The sequence below is a fragment of the Barbus barbus genome (assembly GCF_936440315.1).
Source record: "Barbus barbus genome assembly, chromosome: 25".
In the NCBI taxonomy this organism is placed as follows: domain Eukaryota; kingdom Metazoa; phylum Chordata; class Actinopteri; order Cypriniformes; family Cyprinidae; genus Barbus; species Barbus barbus.
In genome coordinates, this window is record NC_136753.1 from 21,577,820 (window position 1) to 21,590,320 (window position 12,501).

The 12,501-nt window shown below is 36.4% G+C and overlaps 1 protein-coding gene across 1 annotated transcript in view; it reads right to left on the minus strand.

Moving 5' to 3' along the window:
- LOC306845416 (inositol hexakisphosphate kinase 2-like) overlaps window positions 1-9,755 on the minus strand; it is a 42,342-nt gene extending 32,587 nt beyond the window's left edge. The window contains exons 1-2 of the mRNA XM_079378194.1: window positions 9,664-9,755; window positions 5,875-5,921 (exon numbers count right to left, since the gene is read on the minus strand). The gene's annotated coding sequence lies outside the window, so the exon portion shown is untranslated. The remainder of the gene's footprint in view (window positions 1-5,874; window positions 5,922-9,663) is intronic.
- Between the last annotated feature and the right edge of the window lie 2,746 nt (window positions 9,756-12,501).

The following is a 12,501-nucleotide window of genomic DNA, read 5'->3' on the forward strand; positions in this document are numbered from 1 at the left end:
AAAAAGTCTTGGTTTTACTTGGTTAATAAATAATCAAACTCATTCAATGGCACCGCATCTTCTTTCACATCATCACATAAACTTGATCTAATTAGTTAGTGCTCAATTATCGCATCGTATCGTGATATTGGTGTGAATCGTATCGTATTGCATCGCAATATGTCACAAATGTATCAATATATCGGATCGGATACTTTGTATCGAGATGCGTATCGGATCGGCATTATACCTTAGATGCCCAACCCTACTCTCTATATTCAGATTCCCGGCAGAGCCCAGAGTTCTGTGCAAACAAGTTTGACTTTGTTTTTGTAACACGTGCAGAGCCAGAGATTTAAATACTTCTGACAAACCCGCACATTGGTCAGATAAGACCACTGCCAGACGATCAATATCATCTACTGTAGCTCTCTCTAACACAAGTACAGTAAATCCAGCCCAGAGCATAACCACCAAATCCAGACAGAACAGAATACAGCAATGACACCATGGTCACAAGTCAAAGTTATGGGTGACAGACAGCGAGAGTGAGACCTTATTATTAGCTGTATTATTTTTGTTATTCCTTCCATATTAAAAATAGCAAAGATCACACAGACACTAATCATCTCATCACTTGTTAAACTGGAAACTATTACACTTAAGTTACACTGGGCAGAAGCAAATACTACATTGTAATGTCATACTGCATTGTGCCTGCAAGCGAGCAAAGTTAATAATCAAACAAGCGCTGTGCCCTCCCTCGTATGAATCTATTAGCTGCTTCTTTATAGCAAATCAATACATTCAGATGGTTCATTTCAATGAACATGATTAAAAGCAATATTTTTTCTTATATTAAAAACGTTGTTTTATCAGTTATACCTAGGTTTTGTGTCAAATGAACATTGCTAAGACAAAATAAATAAAAAATACTACCATTCAAATGTTTGGGGTTGGTAAGACTTTAATGTCTTTGAAAGAAGTTTGATTCATTTATGTAATTTATTTCTGTGATTTGGTGCTCAAGAAAAAAATTATTATTATTAATAATGTTAAAAACAATGGTGCTGCTGAATATTTCTGTGGAAAACATGATACTTTTTTAGGATCCTTTGATTAACAAACCATTTAAAAGCACAGCATTTTTTTATTAATATTTTTTAACATTATATGTCTTTACTGTGTCAATTTAATGTGTCTGCTGTATAAAAAGATTACCCCATAAACTAGTGTATAAACTGACAGTTTGTACTTAAATATATAATATTGCATGACTATAGTAGCAATTTTTTAATTGCTTGAAATGCAGCTGAACTACTTTTTTAATAGAAGATTTACTCATTTAAATCTAGAGAAGATTATAGCTTCAGAAAATACCCTCTCCAGCACTGCTATAAGGTAACCAGAATACTAATAATAACACTTGTAGAAATATTTTATTACTGGAAAAGGGCTTGATGATCCATCAGGCATGTACTTCATGGAGTTTGGCATTTCCCGTAATGTCGGTGCTTGTGTGATCGCTGTGCCTTTAGTCTACAGCCTACAGTTTGTTTGAATTCAAAAGGTGGCTCTAATGGGATGAAAGGGCTGTCATTTAGTTGGATCTTTTGCCGTAATAGTTGACTCATTCAACAACACTGTCAGTAAAAGGGATTAAAGAGTCTTAAATGTGAGAATTACCGGAAACTGCCCTCTTTTTTGCAGTTATGCCAGCTCTTGTTGAGTCAACAACCCTGCCTGGCATCTAGTGGTTTGCTCATTATTGCCTGAGAGCACCATTAAAAAGAGTGATGCCGAGCCTTTGCCACCTTGCTGTGGTTTTATACATGCAGCTCAGTGTATAGACTTACAATATATTGTGCTTGGCTGCCTTGAGGAAATCTTCAGGGAAAGCTAAATATAGAGCAGGATTTCTCTCATTGCCTAATAAGTGTTTCAAATCTATTTTGGCTATTATTTAGGAGAATTTGTATAAACATATTATAGCATAGAAATGTCCTTAAAGGCATAGTTCACCCAAAAATGTAAAATACCCCATGATTTACACACCCTCAAGCCATGCTAGGGGTATATGACTTTCTTTTTCAGACGAATACAATCAGAGTTATATTAAAAGATGTCCTGGCTCTTCCAAGCTTTATAATGGCAGTGAATGGGGTTTAGCCCAAAAAACTGCATCCGTACATTACCATAAAAAGTGCTCCACACAGGCCGGGGAGGGGGGGGGCGGGTTAATAAAGGCCTTCTGGAGTGAATCGATGAGTCTGTGTAAGAAAAAATTAAGTGGCGTTCCAGCAAATGAAGTAGCGTAAGCTTGGTGAGAACATGCTAGTCTCGCGAGAACCAAGTTTTGTTTAAAGCAAAGAAAAGTGTCATTATACTGAAATCCTCTGACAGTTTTCTTTTCAAATCCTTGTTTTGTACTTCCAATTTGTGTCCAGGGTTTTGTTTTGCTCTCTCCTCTGCATTTTCGTGTTCACCACAGTGTTCGTCTTCGCCATCCGCTGGAACACTCTCTCGTGAACGCACGTACGACAGATAGCGGTCACGGAAGATAGAGATTATGGTTTATAAAGTTTAAAATATGAATATTTTTCTTACACAAATGCATCGATACACTTCAGAAGGTCTTTATTAACCCCAAAGAGCAGTACTTTTAATGATGAATGGATGCAGTTTAGACATTGGACATTTTTTTAATATAACTCAGACTGTATTTGTCTGAAAGAAAAAAAGTCATATGCACCCTATGATGGCTTGAGGGTGAGTAAATTATGTAATTTTCATTTTTGGGTGAACTATCCCTTAAACATTGGTAAAGGCATATTTTGAATAATGCTTTCCTGAAACCCATTTTAATATGCATATAAACATGGAAGATGGATGCAGCATTCGGGAACCTGTCTGAAAACCATCAATTTGTTTGGTGTCACTAGTGACACAGAAATTGCACACTTCAGCTTTAAAATGATCACTGAAAACTAAATTTCAGTCATTTACTCAACCTCATATTGTCTTAAGCTCATATGATTCTCTTTCGTCTGTGAAACACGAAATGGTTTTTAAGAATATCTGAGCTGCTTTCTTCCATTGTCCAAAAATATCATGAAAGCACCTTGACAGTAATGCATGCCACATGTATGCTATATTTCACACTTCCTGATGGGAGTTTGAACAATGTGGGAGAGAATATAATTTTCTTGTTTGTTTTAATTTCTGGAAAAAAGTATTCCTTAAATGTTTTCATGGCCACCCCATTACACTGTTTGAATAAAAATGTATTCATATATATATATATATATATATATACACATATATTATTGTGAGAGAGATTTACTTTAAGTAATCCCATGTGCACATAGCTGTCCAAACATGAGTTGTTCAAATCTTAAGAGCCCATCTTTGCCTCTTCATGCCAAACACGTGTGATCTACATCTCAGTATTCTTTGAAAGGCAAGCAGAGACGGAGAGAAAGGGCTGGAAGGGAAGAACAGGATGAGTGATGATCACAAACACTATTCCTTCTGTTAATCTCCACTTCCTGAGGCTGTGTCTACGCAAAGACAATAGCTAAAGTCACAAAGGTATAACCTAACATAACCCAGTTCCTCAGCAATAGCAGTTGCTATGGTAAATTGCCAAATCCTGTTATTCTTAGGTGAGCTATCAATGCTGAAAACATTTGTTTGGTTGTATGTAGAGCACGTTAAGACAGATGGCCCCTGCAGCCAGTCTGGATCACTGCCAGTGAAGCCATTATACTTCAGACAGGACATCAAATAAAAGAAGACCTGCACACGCTCACACACAAAAAATACAAAAACAACAGGGTGACAGGTGACCTTGATGTACATTAAATCACACTGATACACACAAGGACAGACCACTAACTTTATATATCACTGCAAGTGGAACAAAATGGTAAAGAAACCCTCAAATAAAAGAAATAATTTAACTTTGCATTAATTAAGACAATAAGTCATTATTGTAGATGCACAGAATGATTTTCGTTACTGTAGTGAACAACAATACAGTTTAAAGTTAAAAATGTCTTAAAGGATTAGTTCACTTTTAAAAAAACTTTTGCTGATAATTTACTCACCCCCATGTCATCCAAGATGTCCATGTCTTTCTTTCTTCAGTCGAAAAGAAATTAAGGTTTTTGATGAAAACATCAATATAATGGACTTCATTGGGACCCAAACGGTTCAAGGTCCAAATGACAGTTTCAGTGCAGCTTCAAAGGGCTTTAAACGATACCAGACGATGAATAAGGGTCTTATCTAGCGAAACGATCGGTCATTTCAAAAATAAATAAACAAGTTTAAGTTTTATAAGCACAAATGCTCGCCTTGCTCTGTTCTGTGATGCGCGTTCGTGACGTCACGTAATACGCAATTACGTGGAAAAGGTCACGGTTGACTTAGGCGGAAGTACCGAGTCAGTGTTTACAAATGTGCGGAAGGAGGACCATATACACATATTCAAATGTCTTTGCGTCAGTTTATCGTTTAAAATGCCCATTTCGTGTGCGTATCCTGGGTGTTTTAATATTAAAAAGCCTACTGACTCGGTACTTCCCTAACTTTTTTATTTATTTTTGAAATGACCGATCGTTTCGCTAGATAAGACCCTTATTCATCGTCTGGTATCGTTTAAAGCCCTTTGAAGCTGCACTGAAACTGTCATTTTGACCTTGAACCGTTTGGGTCCCAATGAAGTCCATTATATTGAGATGTTTTCATCAAAAACCTTAATTTCTTTTCGACTGAAGAAAGAAAGACATGGACATCTTGGATGACATGGGGGTGAGTAAATTATCAGCAAAAGTTTTTTTAAAAGTCAACTAATCCTTTAATGGTGGATTTGTTTTTTTATAAACATGCAGCTTTTTACTTCACAAACCATGAAATGATGAAGTGTAGTCATTTGGATTACTTGTGGATTATTGAGATGTTCAGCTGTTTTAACTCATCCTGATGGCACCCATTAACTGCAGAGAAAGTAATGTAATTTGATGCTAAATTTTTGAAATCTCATCTTTGATGGCCCGAGGATAAGTACATTTTCTACTAATTTAATTTTTTTTGTTATGACAATGATGTCACAATGGATAAAACATGATTGCATGTCCTCATACGATTTACATATAAGGAATTCCAAACTCCGCAAGACTAGACAGAACTGTCATTAAAAGATACTTCTTCAAGACTAAAGGACAGTCTTTATCTGTCTCGTAGTACTGTCAGCATCTTTCTCACGTGTTATTATGTGCGTCCTGTCTGAGTGCATCTCTGTCATGTCCATCCAGCAAATCATGTCTGGCTAGACAACAAAATTTTGGTTTGTAAGGACTCTCTGCTTTTTAAACGACACCACTGGCTACTGAAACCCAGATTAGATGTAAGCCAGGGAACTTAAACTAGTAGTAAATATATATATATATATATATATATATATATATATATATAAAAAAAAGCTAGCCAAATGATAAAAAAAATAAAATAAAATAAAATAAAAAATCTCTGTAATGGGGATGGGGTAATTTTTCCGCAATTACTTAGAAATCAATTACTAACCATATTGATCAGCCCAAGGCCAGATTTATGTGCTCTAACCAATACAAAACACACTCAGGCTACAAGGAAAGGGGGAATAATCTTGACCTTTAACCCATTTCCAACTCCCTCTTCACTCTTTGATGCCTGAATATTGTTGTTCATTTAAAACAATAAACAGAAGCTTCCTGGAATTTTTAAACCAGGAAAAAAAACAAGATCAAGGAAGGCTAAAATGTAAGATGGGTGGGGTGCCGTTTCAGTTATAATTAACAATTTAATGATGCTGGGTTTTTTTCTATTTATTTAAGAACAAGTAAACACACTCACAGATTACTGCTGGAGTCCAATAAAGCAGGTGGAAGCATACAGCATTTCTGTTGAAGGAAGAGAAATAAATTTCTTATTGAGATTAATATTGGGCTTAAATTAGTTTAGTGGCATAAAACATACAAGATAAGATAAAAAATTATATGAAAACAGTGTCATATTCTTAGATATAAAGCAGCATAAATTAACCTCATACTGTGTTTTTGTTCGCTTTATGACAATAACTCCACAGGCAATAACAAAAACAAAGCACACAATACAGGAAAAGGAGTCAGACAACATACAATTTAAGACTGAAAAACACTCACTTTATTATCTACACTGATGGCTTAATAATTCAAGACCTGGACTGACTTAGAAGCAAGTAACTAGACACTGTTATTTATTTATTTGGCGCGTGTGTGTGTGTGTGTGTGTGTGTGGGGGGGGGGGGGTGTATTTCACAAATACAGAAATTAATACAGTGTTGTTGCTGTTAACAAAAACTAATAATTGATATTAATAAATATTGGAAAAATTTAAGAAATAAAAATGAGAAATGCTGCCTTTGGTGAAATATGTTGATTCTAAAATTCCTAAAACTAAATCTGAAATAAAAATAAATTAATGATAAATTAAAGCTAAATGTCACTGTTTGGTAAAAATAAATAAAAATATACAATTACTTAAAATAAATAAATAAAAGTTAATAAAAAATATTAATAAATACTACTACTACAGTACATATATAATTCTAAAATAGCTATATACCAAGAAGTATTCCACACATTGACAGTTGAGTTGACCAGGGGCCTGTACCATGAAGCTGGATTAGTTGGCTAAGTTAAAGAATAGTTTGTTTCTTTATCAGAACAAATCTGGAGAAATTTAACATTCCATTTTGTATTTTGGTATAAGCAATGTTTTAAATTTAAAACACGTTAATTAGAGCCCTGCATTTCAGCCCGGGCCCGATGGGCCCCGACGTTTTTACAAGTCTAGGGCTGTGCTTCAGGCCAATTTTCACATCATAGTTCAGATGTGAAAGGCCTGTTTTAGGCTTCTCATTTTTATATTTTAGACCCATCAATTAGTGATGACAAAAAATTGCCACGCTGGTGGAAACAACACAAGTCCATGCTACCACGACTGTCAAGAGCAGATCGACCGTGTTTAATGTTCCTCAGCAGCATGCCATCTAAAGCTTGCAGCAAAGCCCCAGCAAAAGTAATTACCATGAATGTGTCAGGGGGGAAAAGTAAGGAGATATTTGAATTATTTACTAATAAAATAGTGTTTTCTGAGTCCGTGTTGCAAAGATGATAACGATCCTGACTTGCCGTCTCCTCATTAGACACGCCTTTAGAGAGAACTGCATCTTTACGGATTATGATTATAATGAAAGTGTTTTTTTTTTATTTCGTGCGAGTCATCTTTTCGCTGAGTTTCGGTTCATCTTTGTGAAGCGCTCCTGTTCAAGAGAGACGGTAGAATGCTTTGATTTCTTTATTTTATAAAAGTACAACGTTTTGTTGATATTGATGTTGAATGCACACAAATAAAAGTCGACCCTTTACAGTTCCAAATGATCTATTACTCCTTCCTTTATGAGCAAAAATTACAGTATATTTTAAGTTGCTTCCATTGGAAAAAAATGCAAGTGATTGAGCTGGCGTCTGCATGGCTACTTTCACACTGCAGGCAAATGTAGCCCAAATCTGATTTTTTTTGCTCAGATCTGTTTTTTGTCATGACGGTGTGAACAGCACAAACCGCGTGGAATCTGATCTTTTCAATTCCGATTTGTGCCACTTCCATATGTGGTACTAAATCCGATCCAGGTCAGATTTTTGCAATGTGACCGGTCATGTCGGATTTCATGCGGCTTTTACATCACTCTAGATGGACATTCGTCATAATTCTGCGCTGACGAGAGACACTTAAAAGATTTTACGTACCCAAAGTTATCAAGATAGTGGTGAAAAGTAATCAATGGAAGTACAGTGATGTGTCAGAAGTCATATGTATTACATTGACAACTCTACAAGACATGAGGGCTCGTATCATAAAAGTTTAAAAACTGCTTTCTTTTGTCACGTCCTTCTTTATTTTTTCATATTGCCTGCGCATAATTTCGCTGGCTTCTGCAGCAGATCACACCATAAATAAACACATAATCGCTTCCTTTATATCCTCCGTGTTTACTTCCTTATGACGGCGTGCTGCGTAAGTGCTGCCAAATCCACAGTTTCAACACAGAATTGGGCTACTTTTTCCACTGTTGCTGCAGGTTGTTTTTCAACTTTGTGCGTTAACGCGAACCCACTAACACATTTACCCCATGAACACGATTGGGCTAGTTTTGGACTAGTTGTGAGAAACAATTGGCGGATTTTGTTGTGAAAATCTGGAAACCCTATTCGTATCGTTCTTTTGCGCATGGGGGTCAGATCAGAACCATGATCTGTTCACACTGTAAATCTGATGTTGGCCACATGTAAAACAACAATGTGAACAGCCATACAATGTCCTGCGCTTTAGCTTCCATTCTCTGCACAAATGATTGGGTATAGCGCACATTTATCTAGGTTTAACGTTTAAACATTGTTATATGCTTGAACTGTTTTAGTATAGCTATAGATTTTATTTTAGGCAAGTCGTGATGATTTGAGAAGGCTAAATTGATCAAACATAGGCTATGATCAGCCTACCGGTCTGCCGCTGGCTGCTTGGTCATTACTTTAAAAAACGAAAAAAAAAAAATGCTCCAAACATTTTTCTAAATGAACTTAAATTAAACGAAATATAATCACTCTGCCAATACATACAAAACGGAAATATTTTAATAGCTGAAACAGTAATATACGTCATTTTGGGAGAAGAAAAAAAAAAAGATGGGCTCGGGTCGGTAAGCTGATAAGCTGTCGGACACAGGCCAGGCTAGGGCCTATAAATTTGAGGCCCGTGCAGGGCTCTAATATTAATGATGGACTTGTTTCTTACAGACACACAGCTTTTTTCTTCACATGACCTTAATTGATGGACTGGAGTTGTGTGGATTACTTGTGGCTTATTTTATCAGCCGTTTGGACTCATTCTGATAGCACCCATTCACTGCAGTGGATCCATTGGTGAGAAAGTAATGTAATGCTATTTTTTCCCAAATCTGTGCTGACGAATAAAGAAATCCATCTACATCTTGGTCGATGGCCTTTTGGGTGAACTACTCCTTTAAATTCTTATAAATATTAAGTGTAGAGGTTTTAAATGTAGGAAAAATAAATATAGTGGTTACATTATATATACAGGTTATAAAAAGGAATAGAGATATTGTAGATATAATTTACGATATTTTATCAAGAAATATTTCAATACAATAGATCAGGGGTGCCCAAACTCGGTCCTGGAGGGCTGGTGTCCTGCAGAGTTTAGATCCAACCCCAATTATACACACCTGAATCAGCTAATCAAGTCTTACTAGGCATACTAGAAACTAGAGGCAAGTTGGAGCTAAACTCTGCAGGACACTAACCCTGCAGGACCCCTGCAATAGATAAACAAAAACATAGATACCCAGAAGAGTAGACATTTGTGCTGAAAACATGAGATGTCAAAAAAACAGACTGCGACTCAGCAATGTTTAAGATCCAGTCAACTTCAGAAAAAACGCTGTAGTGTTGATACTGTTATGTTAGCCTTTGTAACAGGCCAAGCAGCAGCATATTGTGAGGCACAAAGAGGTCTGCAGTCAGTTGAGCTGTATACATCACAACAGGTGCACTGTGTTCAAGCTACAGTAAGGTACTGTACCGTCATATCATTCTGCAGTCCAGCGGCTTCCATGTTTTTCTGGTCAGCACATGTTTCAATGGCCTCTCTCGGGTTTTCCACGAGGTAAGACTACTGGCAACATCGCCCTCTGCCGCAATTACAGCAAAATCGCAGGGGCGATTAAATAAACTAAAACATAGAGCGACATCATCAGGCCATTATATGTACTCCACACTAAATACCCGGAGAGTGGAAGACTAATATACAGCACTCAGAGTAGTTTCATCGGCTTTGCCTCTGCATTCCACTTTTCTTCTTACTTTTTTTAACATAGCTTATGCCTGTTGATGTCAAGTTTACTTCTCAGTGCTCTGAAGTGAGGAAAAAGCTTTGTAAAGTTTACTTCTCAGTGCTCAGAGGTGACGAAAAAGCTTTGCCGAAACCCGGGATCGAACCAGGGACCTTTAGATCTTCAGTCTAACGCTCTCCCAACTGAGCTATTTCGGCTTGTGATATAACAGTTTTGTGTTTTGTGTTTAAGATCTTTGGCTAAAGTCTACGGCATATGTGTGATTATGGTGGAGTTCATAATATTAAGTAATAATATTGAGAATAATAAGTACACAATATTCACATGTATTATTTTACGTGATTTGTTTGATTGAAGTCATTTATTTTTGCTTTAGTACAGCAAAACACCTGAATATGACTGAAGGGTGATGATTGAAGAAAATGATTGATTGATATATGGTTGGCTGTTATTTAGCTTCTTTTGGTATTAATGTATTCGCACAGGAAAAGTACAAGCATTTTTGTAAGGGTTAATATAATAAAATAAGGCCATGAACAAGGAAAACCAAGGGAAAGAATAAATAAATGATTAAACGACACGAAACTAACAGGTCATAACGTTTACGTAGTGAATCTATGAGCAACACACACATCGGAATGTGTGCTTGTTGCTTGATTCAGTCAACATGAGATTCATCCTTCTGCTAGTTATTCAACCCACACGAAATCTCTCTCTCTCTCTCTCTCTCTCTCTCTCTCTTTCTCTCTCTTCCTGTCCTCCAAGGTGACTTTCCCCTTGCAAAGGCAGCTCTTCTTTGTTCTTATGCAAGTCTAGAGAAGAGAGGAGTGAGAACAGAATGAAGGGACAGAAAGCAAGGAACAGTCAGTGATAAAAAAAGAAAGATGATGACAGTCAGTGGAACAGATGAGATTAAAAAAAGATGCATGTGTGTGAGAGAGAGAGAGAGAGAGAGAGAGAGAATGGTGGGAGAGGAAGCAAGAGAGATTTTAATGAATACATGGCAGTATTTTCATGTTGCATACAGTAAGAAAAAAATATTTCCCACCCACCCTCTCTCTTTCTCTTTTTCTCTCCTTGCTCATGAAGGCACACAAACAGAAGGCAGACAGAAACAAAGAGGGAGATGGGAATAAGATGCTGATTATACTACTTAATATGAAATATATAAATGTTGATTAAGTAGGCTACATCACTTTTCATCGTTTGGAAATAAATTAACAATTCCAAATAGCAATCCAAATAATTTGAATGCACACATAATAACTGTCTCAATTTGATGTTTGTACATAGGCATGTGCATCCTCACATTTGTTTTTTTGAATAACAAAGAATTTGCATTTAGCATATTTAGCATAACCTCTCATACACTAGTTCCAACAGTATGAACGCTTACAAAATAAATATTATGGTATTTTTGAAATCCCTTTGAATAACGTGTACACTACTATTCAACAAATTGAAGTAAGTTTTTCTCCTTTTTGTAAAAGACCCCAAACTATTGAGCGGTAGTGTAATTACATGCATGAATTTAGTAATCATTCAAAACCTCATCGCACCATAGTACTAACACAATATTTGGGGTATTTACATACTATGAAAGCACACACTACAATTTAATATTTGCAGTGTTAGGGTGATGTAAAATAATTGTAATTAAATTATGGAAAAGTAGAAGCAAGGTCTTATTGACCTGCGTTAACCTGTGTGGGCAGAGCTCTTTACATGTCCATTAAGACAGGCATCTACATCTGTGTGCAGGACCCCGTCCCCATTATCGACCCTCCAATTATTAGGCTCCTGTGAATGTCAGCATGTGTCATCAAACATTAATAAGTGTTAATACGATCAGACTTCACAAGTGGAGTGCAGCCTCTATCACCGATAATGAGGAACGGTAGTCTCCATTTCTCTACACACATATTGGCTGAACCGCAACCAACTCTTTAAAGATTAATAACATTTAAGATCTCTGAATCAGACAGAGAGAGAGTTTGAAAGGCTACCATTTCACTGACTGAACAGGTACTTTATTGAGTATCCCTCAAATGGCATTTGATCTTCTGTGTGAGACTGCAAACGCTGACAGAGACACAGGAGGTTCTTAATTGCCTGTTTGACTTTTATCAACTGGGATGAAGTCAGTCAACCTTTCTCAGCATGGACTAATTGTATATATTAAAGCAGCCTGCATTTCTTAATAAATTCACGTAATGAAAAGACACTACCATACACCAATTAACTATCAGAGCGAGTGGCTCAGACTGATGTCAATTATTCAGAACAGCAAACTTTTTTAATCAGGATGAATCAAAATACAGATTAGTTTTTGCGTCTTCACACTGGCCTAACAAACACCGACTTCTTTGGGAAAGAGCAGGAAAACCCAGAGTGGATTCAAAATGGCAGATTGCGGAACACTTTGTCTTCACTTGTGTCGAAACAATCTTCATTTGGCAAGAAAGAATAATACAAACTGGCCAAATATGTAAATATGAAATGCAAGTTATATTAACTTTTGTATATTTTATGTTGTATATTGTATATGTTGTATAAAAGTAACACGT